Here is an 11387-nt window from a genome sequence, read left to right as displayed (position 1 = left end):
ATAGTGATGGATCAAAAGGTAACAAATTTGGTGATGAAATTATATGATTACTAGCTATAAGTTGTTATACGTGATCCATATGGTCAAACATACAACTTCCGAAGCTTGAAACGAAGAAAATGCTAGTGGAATGTCTAAATGATGCTATTTAAGTAAGTTTTCTGTTTAGCGAATAAAATCATCGGTAACTGATAAAAAGTTTATGTAAAGGTGCTAAACATGAATAATTTATGTGGATAAGCTGTTCTTTGAGTTCCACATTGCGTTCAAGACTACTCTCGAAGAACGGAATGATGGAGAAGATGTTATAATGTGTCGAATGTCCAATTTAAATGATTTCTGAGTTTCAAAGGAGGAGAAAATGTAAAGTAATAAATCAAAAGGTTAGGAAAAACTACTAAAGAGTATGTGACTCCTAGATATATAAGTTGTTTTAGGATTTTCAAACGGCGGCATAGACAACTTCGAAACAGGAAACGAAGCAAGGCTTCTATCACTTGTTGATAATGCTATTTAAACAAGTTTTCAGTTTAGCAAAAATAGAAAATCTACCATGATGGATCAAAGCGGTTAAAAATGTATCAAATTGTCAGATTTCTATAGGTAAGTTGCTATCTGAGGTGCATATAGATGCATGGACTACCCTCGAAGCATGAAATGGTGGAAACGATTTCGGAATATGTCGATGACGCTTAATTAATAAGTTTTCAGTTTTGAACAAAGTGAAAATCTATAGTGATGGATCAAAAGGTAACAAATTTGGTGATGAAATTATATGATTACTAGCTATAAGTTGTTATACGTGATCCATATGGTCAAACATACAACTTCCGAAGCTTGAAAGGAATAAATGCTAGTGGAATGTTTAGATGATGATATTTAAGTAAGTTTTCTGTTTAGCGAATAAAAATGCATCGGAAACTGATGAAAAGTTTGTGTAAAGGTGCCAAACATGAATTAATTATGTGGATAAGCTGTTCTATGACTTCCACATGGCGGTCGAGACTACTCTCGAAGAACGGAATGATGGAAAAGCTGTTATAATGTGTCGAATGCCCAATTTAAATGATTTCCGAGTTTCAAAGGAGGAGAAAATGTAAAGTAATAAATCAAAAGGTTAGGAAAAACTACTAAAAAGTATGTGACTCCTAGATATATAAGTTGTTTTAGGATTTTCAAACGGCGGCATAGACAACTTCGAAACAAGAAACGAAGCAAGGCTTCTATCACTTGTTGATAATGCTATTTAAACAAGTTTTCAGTTTAGCAAAAATAGAAAATCTACCATGATGGATCAAAGCGGTTAAAAATGTATCAAATTGTCAGATTTCTATAGGTAAGCTGCTATCTGAGGTGCATATAGATGCATGGACTACCCTCGAAGCATGAAATGGTGGAAACGATTTCGGAATATGTCGATGATGCTTAATTAATAAGTTTTCAGTTTTGAACAAAGTGAAAATCTATAGTGATGGATCAAAAGGTAACAAATTTGGTGATAAAATTATATGATTACTAGCTATAAGTTGTTATACGTGATCCATATGGTCAAACATACAACTTCCGAAGCTTGAAAGGAATAAATGCTAGTGGAATGTTTAGATGATGATATTTAAGTAAGTTTTCTGTTTAGCGAATAAAAATGCATTGGAAACTGATGAAAAGTTTGTGTAAAGGTGCCAAACATGAATTAATTATGTGGATAAGCTGTTCTATGACTTCCACATGGCGGTCGAGACTACTCTCGAAGAACGGAATGATGGAAAAGTTGTTATAATGTGTCGAATGCCCAATTTAAATGATTTCCGAGTTTCAAAGGAGGAGAAAATGTAAAGTAATAAATCAAAAGGTTAGGAAAAACTACTAAAAAGTATGTGACTCCTAAATATATAAGTTGTTTTAGGATTTTCAAACGGCGGCATAGACAACTTCGAAACAGGAAACGAAGCAAGGCTTCTATCACTTGTTGATAATGCTATTTAAACAAGTTTTCAGTTTAGCAAAAATAGAAAATCTACCATGATGGATCAAAGCGGTTAAAAATGTATCAAATTGTCAGATTTCTATAGGTAAGCTGCTATCTGAGGTGCATATAGATGCATGGACTACCCTCGAAGCATGAAATGGTGGAAACGATTTCGGAATATATCGATGACGCTTAATTAATAAGTTTTCAGTTTTGAACAAAGTTAAAATCTATAGTGATGGATCAAAAGGTAACAAATTTGGTGATGAAATTATATGATTACTAGCTATAAGTTGTTATACGTGATCCATATGGTCAAACATACAACTTCCGAAGCTTGAAAGGAATAAATGCTAGTGGAATGTTTAGATGATGATATTTAAGTAAGTTTTCTGTTTAGCGAATAAAAATGCATCGGAAACTGATGAAAAGTTTGTGTAAAGGTGCCAAACATGAATTAATTATGTGGATAAGCTGTTCTATGACTTCCACATGGCGGTCGAGACTACTCTCGAAGAACGGAATGATGGAAAAGCTGTTATAATGTGTCGAATGCCCAATTTAAATGATTTCCGAGTTTCAAAGGAGGAGAAAATGTAAAGTAATAAATCAAAAGGTTAGGAAAAACTGCTAAAAAGTATGTGACTCCTAGATATATAAGTTGTTTTAGGATTTTCAAACGGCGGCATAGACAACTTCGAAACAAGAAACGAAGCAAGGCTTCTATCACTTGTTAATAATGCTATTTAAACAAGTTTTCAGTTTAGCAAAAATAGAAAATCTACCATGATGGATCAAAGCGGTTAAAAATGTATCAAATTGTCAGATTTCTATAGGTAAGCTGCTATCTGAGGTGCATATAGATGCATGGACTACCCTCGAAGCATGAAATGGTGGAAACGATTTCGGAATATGTCGATGACGCTTAATTAATAAGTTTTCAGTTTTGAACAAAGTGAAAATCTATAGTGATGGATCAAAAGGTAACAAATTTGGTGATGAAATTATATGATTACTAGCTATAAGTTGTTATACGTGATCCATATGGTCAAACATACAACTTCCGAAGCTTGAAAGGAATAAATGCTAGTGGAATGTTTAGATGATGATATTTAAGTAAGTTTTCTGTTTAGCGAATAAAAATGCATCAGAAACTGATGAAAAGTTTGTGTAAAGGTGCCAAACATGAATTAATTATGTGGATAAGCTGTTCTATGACTTCCACATGGCGGTCGAGACTACTCTCGAAGAACGGAATGATGGAAAAGCTGTTATAATGTGTCGAATGCCCAATTTAAATGATTTCCGAGTTTCAAAGGAGGAGAAAATGTAAAGTAATAAATCAAAAGGTTAGGAAAAACTACTAAAAAGTATGTGACTCCTAGATATATAAGTTGTTTTAGGATTTTCAAACGGCGGCATAGACAACTTCGAAACAAGAAACGAAGCAAGGCTTCTATCACTTGTTGATAATGCTATTTAAACAAGTTTTCAGTTTAGCAAAAATAGAAAATCTACCATGATGGATCAAAGCGGTTAAAAATGTATCAAATTGTCAGATTTCTATAGGTAAGCTGCTATCTGAGGTGCATATAGATGCATGGACTACCCTCGAAGCATGAAATGGTGGAAACGATTTCGGAATATGTCGATGACGCTTAATTAATAAGTTTTCAGTTTTGAACAAAGTGAAAATCTATAGTGATGGATCAAAAGGTAACAAATTTGGTGATGAAATTATATGATTACTAGATATAAGTTGTTATACGAGATCCATATGGTCAAACCTACAACTTCCGAAGCTTGAAAGGAAGAAAATGCTAGTGGAATGTCTAAATGATGCTATTTAAGTAAGTTTTCTGTTTAGCGAATAAAATCATCGGTAACTGATAAAAAGTTTATGTAAAGGTGCTAAACATGAATAATTTATGTGGATAAGCTGTTCTTTGAGTTCCACATTGCGTTCAAGACTACTCTCGAAGAACGGAATGATGGAGAAGATGTTATAATGTGTCGAATGTCCAATTTAAATGATTTCTGAGTTTCAAAGGAGGAGAAAATGTAAAGTAATAAATCAAAAGGTTAGGAAAAACTACTAAAAAGTATGTGACTCCTAGATATATAAGTTGTTTTAGGATTTTCAAACGGCGGCATAGACAACTTCGAAACAGGAAACGAAGCAAGGCTTCTATCACATGTTGATAATGCTATTTAAACAAGTTTTCAGTTTAGCAAAAATAGAAAATCTACCATGATGGATCAAAGCGGTTAAAAATGTATCAAATTGTCAGATTTCTATAGGTAAGCTGCTATCTGAGGTGCATATAGATGCATGGACTACCCTCGAAGCATGAAATGGTGGAAACGATTTCGGAATATGTCGATGACGCTTAATTAATAAGTTTTCAGTTTTGAACAAAGTGAAAATCTATAGTGATGGATCAAAAGGTAACAAATTTGGTGATGAAATTATATGATTACTAGCTATAAGTTGTTATACGTGATCCATATGGTCAAACATACAACTTCCGAAGCTTGAAAGGAATAAATGCTAGTGGAATGTTTAGATGATGATATTTAAGTAAGTTTTCTGTTTAGCGAATAAAAATGCATCGGAAACTGATGAAAAGTTTGTGTAAAGGTGCCAAACATGAATTAATTATGTGGATAAGCTGTTCTATGACTTCCACATGGCGGTCGAGACTACTCTCGAAGAACGGAATGATGGAAAAGCTGTTATAATGTGTCGAATGCCCAATTTAAATGATTTCCGAGTTTCAAAGGAGGAGAAAATGTAAAGTAATAAATCAAAAGGTTAGGAAAAACTGCTAAAAAGTATGTGACTCCTAGATATATAAGTTGTTTTAGGATTTTCAAACGGCGGCATAGACAACTTCGAAACAAGAAACGAAGCAAGGCTTCTATCACTTGTTAATAATGCTATTTAAACAAGTTTTCAGTTTAGCAAAAATAGAAAATCTACCATGATGGATCAAAGCGGTTAAAAATGTATCAAATTGTCAGATTTCTATAGGTAAGCTGCTATCTGAGGTGCATATAGATGCATGGACTACCCTCGAAGCATGAAATGGTGGAAACGATTTCGGAATATGTCGATGACGCTTAATTAATAAGTTTTCAGTTTTGAACAAAGTGAAAATCTATAGTGATGGATCAAAAGGTAACAAATTTGGTGATGAAATTATATGATTACTAGCTATAAGTTGTTATACGTGATCCATATGGTCAAACATACAACTTCCGAAGCTTGAAAGGAATAAATGCTAGTGGAATGTTTAGATGATGATATTTAAGTAAGTTTTCTGTTTAGCGAATAAAAATGCATCGGAAACTGATGAAAAGTTTGTGTAAAGGTGCCAAACATGAATTAATTATGTGGATAAGCTGTTCTATGACTTCCACATGGCGGTCGAGACTACTCTCGAAGAACGGAATGATGGAAAAGCTGTTATAATGTGTCGAATGCCCAATTTAAATGATTTCCGAGTTTCAAAGGAGGAGAAAATGTAAAGTAATAAATCAAAAGGTTAGGAAAAACTACTAAAAAATATGTGACTCCTAGATATATAAGTTGTTTTAGGATTTTCAAACGGCGGCATAGACAACTTCGAAACAAGAAACGAAGCAAGGCTTCTATCACTTGTTGATAATGCTATTTAAACAAGTTTTCAGTTTAGCAAAAATAGAAAATCTACCATGATGGATCAAAGCGGTTAAAAATGTATCAAATTGTCAGATTTCTATAGGTAAGCTGCTATCTGAGGTGCATATAGATGCATGGACTACCCTCGAAGCATGAAATGGTGGAAACGATTTCGGAATATGTCGATGACGCTTAATTAATAAGTTTTCAGTTTTGAACAAAGTGAAAATCTATAGTGATGGATAAAAAGGTAACAAATTTGGTGATGAAATTATATGATTACTAGATATAAGTTGTTATACGAGATCCATATGGTCAAACCTACCACTTCCGAAGCTTGAAAGGAAGAAAATGCTAGTGGAATGTCTAAATGATGCTATTTAAGTAAGTTTTCTGTTTAGCGAATAAAATCATCGGTAACTGATAAAAAGTTTATGTAAAGGTGCTAAACATGAATAATTTATGTGGATAAGCTGTTCTTTGAGTTCCACATTGCGTTCAAGACTACTCTCGAAGAACGGAATGATGGAGAAGATGTTATAATGTGTCGAATGTCCAATTTAAATGATTTCTGAGTTTCAAAGGAGGAGAAAATGTAAAGTAATAAATCAAAAGGTTAGGAAAAACTACTAAAAAGTATGTGACTCCTAGATATATAAGTTGTTTTAGGATTTTCAAACGGCGGCATAGACAACTTCGAAACAGGAAATGAAGCAAGGCTTCTATCACATGTTGATAATGCTATTTAAACAAGTTTTCAGTTTAGCAAAAATAGAAAATCTACCATGATGGATCAAAGCGGTTAAAAATGTATCAAATTGTCAGATTTCTATAGGTAAGCTGCTATCTGAGGTGCATATAGATGCATGGACTACCCTCGAAGCATGAAATGGTGGAAACGATTTCGGAATATGTCGATGACGCTTAATTAATAAGTTTTCAGTTTTGAACAAAGTGAAAATCTATAGTGATGGATCAAAAGGTAACAAATTTGGTGATGAAATTATATGATTACTAGCTATAAGTTGTTATACGTGATCCATATGGTCAAACATACAACTTCCGAAGCTTGAAAGGAATAAATGCTAGTGGAATGTTTAGATGATGATATTTAAGTAAGTTTTCTGTTTAGCGAATAAAAATGCATCGGAAACTGATGAAAAGTTTGTGTAAAGGTGCCAAACATGAATTAATTATGTGGATAAGCTGTTCTATGACTTCCACATGGCGGTCGAGACTACTCTCGAAGAACGGAATGATGGAAAAGCTGTTATAATGTGTCGAATGCCCAATTTAAATGATTTCCGAGTTTCAAAGGAGGAGAAAATGTAAAGTAATAAATCAAAAGGTTAGGAAAAACTGCTAAAAAGTATGTGACTCCTAGATATATAAGTTGTTTTAGGATTTTCAAACGGCGGCATAGACAACTTCGAAACAAGAAACGAAGCAAGGCTTCTATCACTTGTTAATAATGCTATTTAAACAAGTTTTCAGTTTAGCAAAAATAGAAAATCTACCATGATGGATCAAAGCGGTTAAAAATGTATCAAATTGTCAGATTTCTATAGGTAAGCTGCTATCTGAGGTGCATATAGATGCATGGACTACCCTCGAAGCATGAAATGGTGGAAACGATTTCGGAATATGTCGATGACGCTTAATTAATAAGTTTTCAGTTTTGAACAAAGTGAAAATCTATAGTGATGGATCAAAAGGTAACAAATTTGGTGATGAAATTATATGATTACTAGCTATAAGTTGTTATACGTGATCCATATGGTCAAACATACAACTTCCGAAGCTTGAAAGGAATAAATGCTAGTGGAATGTTTAGATGATGATATTTAAGTAAGTTTTCTGTTTAGCGAATAAAAATGCATCGGAAACTGATGAAAAGTTTGTGTAAAGGTGCCAAACATGAATTAATTATGTGGATAAGCTGTTCTATGACTTCCACATGGCGGTCGAGACTACTCTCGAAGAACGGAATGATGGAAAAGCTGTTATAATGTGTCGAATGCCCAATTTAAATGATTTCCGAGTTTCAAAGGAGGAGAAAATGTAAAGTAATAAATCAAAAGGTTAGGAAAAACTGCTAAAAAGTATGTGACTCCTAGATATATAAGTTGTTTTAGGATTTTCAAACGGCGGCATAGACAACTTCGAAACAAGAAACGAAGCAAGGCTTCTATCACTTGTTAATAATGCTATTTAAACAAGTTTTCAGTTTAGCAAAAATAGAAAATCTACCATGATGGATCAAAGCGGTTAAAAATGTATCAAATTGTCAGATTTCTATAGGTAAGCTGCTATCTGAGGTGCATATAGATGCATGGACTACCCTCGAAGCATGAAATGGTGGAAACGATTTCGGAATATGTCGATGACGCTTAATTAATAAGTTTTCAGTTTTGAACAAAGTGAAAATCTATAGTGATGGATCAAAAGGTAACAAATTTGGTGATGAAATTATATGATTACTAGCTATAAGTTGTTATACGTGATCCATATGGTCAAACATACAACTTCCGAAGCTTGAAAGGAATAAATGCTAGTGGAATGTTTAGATGATGATATTTAAGTAAGTTTTCTGTTTAGCGAATAAAAATGCATCAGAAACTGATGAAAAGTTTGTGTAAAGGTGCCAAACATGAATTAATTATGTGGATAAGCTGTTCTATGACTTCCACATGGCGGTCGAGACTACTCTCGAAGAACGGAATGATGGAAAAGCTGTTATAATGTGTCGAATGCCCAATTTAAATGATTTCCGAGTTTCAAAGGAGGAGAAAATGTAAAGTAATAAATCAAAAGGTTAGGAAAAACTACTAAAAAGTATGTGACTCCTAGATATATAAGTTGTTTTAGGATTTTCAAACGGCGGCATAGACAACTTCGAAACAAGAAACGAAGCAAGGCTTCTATCACTTGTTGATAATGCTATTTAAACAAGTTTTCAGTTTAGCAAAAATAGAAAATCTACCATGATGGATCAAAGCGGTTAAAAATGTATCAAATTGTCAGATTTCTATAGGTAAGCTGCTATCTGAGGTGCATATAGATGCATGGACTACCCTCGAAGCATGAAATGGTGGAAACGATTTCGGAATATGTCGATGATGCTTAATTAATAAGTTTTCAGTTTTGAACAAAGTGAAAATCTATAGTGATGGATCAAAAGGTAACAAATTTGGTGATAAAATTATATGATTACTAGCTATAAGTTGTTATACGTGATCCATATGGTCAAACATACAACTTCCGAAGCTTGAAAGGAATAAATGCTAGTGGAATGTTTAGATGATGATATTTAAGTAAGTTTTCTGTTTAGCGAATAAAAATGCATTGGAAACTGATGAAAAGTTTGTGTAAAGGTGCCAAACATGAATTAATTATGTGGATAAGCTGTTCTATGACTTCCACATGGCGGTCGAGACTACTCTCGAAGAACGGAATGATGGAAAAGTTGTTATAATGTGTCGAATGCCCAATTTAAATGATTTCCGAGTTTCAAAGGAGGAGAAAATGTAAAGTAATAAATCAAAAGGTTAGGAAAAACTACTAAAAAGTATGTGACTCCTAAATATATAAGTTGTTTTAGGATTTTCAAACGGCGGCATAGACAACTTCGAAACAGGAAACGAAGCAAGGCTTCTATCACTTGTTGATAATGCTATTTAAACAAGTTTTCAGTTTAGCAAAAATAGAAAATCTACCATGATGGATCAAAGCGGTTAAAAATGTATCAAATTGTCAGATTTCTATAGGTAAGCTGCTATCTGAGGTGCATATAGATGCATGGACTACCCTCGAAGCATGAAATGGTGGAAACGATTTCGGAATATATCGATGACGCTTAATTAATAAGTTTTCAGTTTTGAACAAAGTTAAAATCTATAGTGATGGATCAAAAGGTAACAAATTTGGTGATGAAATTATATGATTACTAGCTATAAGTTGTTATACGTGATCCATATGGTCAAACATACAACTTCCGAAGCTTGAAAGGAATAAATGCTAGTGGAATGTTTAGATGATGATATTTAAGTAAGTTTTCTGTTTAGCGAATAAAAATGCATCGGAAACTGATGAAAAGTTTGTGTAAAGGTGCCAAACATGAATTAATTATGTGGATAAGCTGTTCTATGACTTCCACATGGCGGTCGAGACTACTCTCGAAGAACGGAATGATGGAAAAGCTGTTATAATGTGTCGAATGCCCAATTTAAATGATTTCCGAGTTTCAAAGGAGGAGAAAATGTAAAGTAATAAATCAAAAGGTTAGGAAAAACTACTAAAAAGTATGTGACTCCTAGATATATAAGTTGTTTTAGGATTTTCAAACGGCGGCATAGACAACTTCGAAACAAGAAACGAAGCAAGGCTTCTATCACTTGTTGATAATGCTATTTAAACAAGTTTTCAGTTTAGCAAAAATAGAAAATCTACCATGATGGATCAAAGCGGTTAAAAATGTATCAAATTGTCAGATTTCTATAGGTAAGCTGGTATCTGAGGTGCATATAGATGCATGGACTACCCTCGAAGCATGAAATGGTGGAAACGATTTCGGAATATGTCGATGACGCTTAATTAATAAGTTTTCAGTTTTGAACAAAGTGAAAATCTATAGTGATGGATAAAAAGGTAACAAATTTGGTGATGAAATTATATGATTACTAGCTATAAGTTGTTATACGTGATCCATATGGTCAAACATACAACTTCCGAAGCTTCAAAGGAAGAAAATGCTAGTGGAATGTCTAAATGATGCTATTTAAGTAAGTTTTCTGTTTAGCGAATAAAATCATCGGTAACTGATAAAAAGTTTATGTAAAGGTGCTAAACATGAATAATTTATGTGGATAAGCTGTTCTTTGAGTTCCACATGGCGTTCAAGACTACTCTCGAAGAACGGAATGATGGAGAAGATGTTATAATGTGTCGAATGTCCAATTTAAATGATTTCTGAGTTTCAAAGGAGGAGAAAATGTAAAGTAATAAATCAAAAGGTTAGGAAAAACTACTAAAAAGTATGTGACTCCTAGATATATAAGTTGTTTTAGGATTTTCAAACGGCGGCATAGACAACTTCGAAACAAGAAACGAAGCAAGACTTCTATCACTTGTTGATAATGCTATTTAAACAAGTTTTCAGTTTAGCAAAAATAGAAAATCTACCATGATGGATCAAAGCGGTAAAAAATGTATCAAATTGTCAGATTTCTATAGGTAAGCTGCTATCTGAGGTGCATATAGATGCATGGACTACCCTCGAAGCATGAAATGGTGGAAACGATTTCGGAATATATCGATGACGCTTAATTAATAAGTTTTCAGTTTTGAACAAAGTTAAAATCTATAGTGATGGATCAAAAGGTAACAAATTTGGTGATGAAATTATATGATTACTAGCTATAAGTTGTTATACGTGATCCATATGGTCAAACATACAACTTCCGAAGCTTGAAAGGAATAAATGCTAGTGGAATGTTTAGATGATGATATTTAAGTAAGTTTTCTGTTTAGCGAATAAAAATGCATCGGAAACTGATGAAAAGTTTGTGTAAAGGTGCCAAACATGAATTAATTATGTGGATAAGCTGTTCTATGACTTCCACATGGCGGTCGAGACTACTCTCGAAGAACGGAATGATGGAAAAGCTGTTATAATGTGTCGAATGCCCAATTTAAATGATTTCCGAGTTTCAAAGGAGGAGAAAATGTAAAGTAATAAATCAAAAGGTTAGGAAAAAC

The sequence above is a fragment of the Triticum aestivum genome, chromosome 4B, assembly GCF_018294505.1.
Source record: "Triticum aestivum cultivar Chinese Spring chromosome 4B, IWGSC CS RefSeq v2.1, whole genome shotgun sequence".
NCBI lineage: Eukaryota > Viridiplantae > Streptophyta > Magnoliopsida > Poales > Poaceae > Triticum > Triticum aestivum.
Note: the sequence above shows the minus strand (reverse complement) of the source record.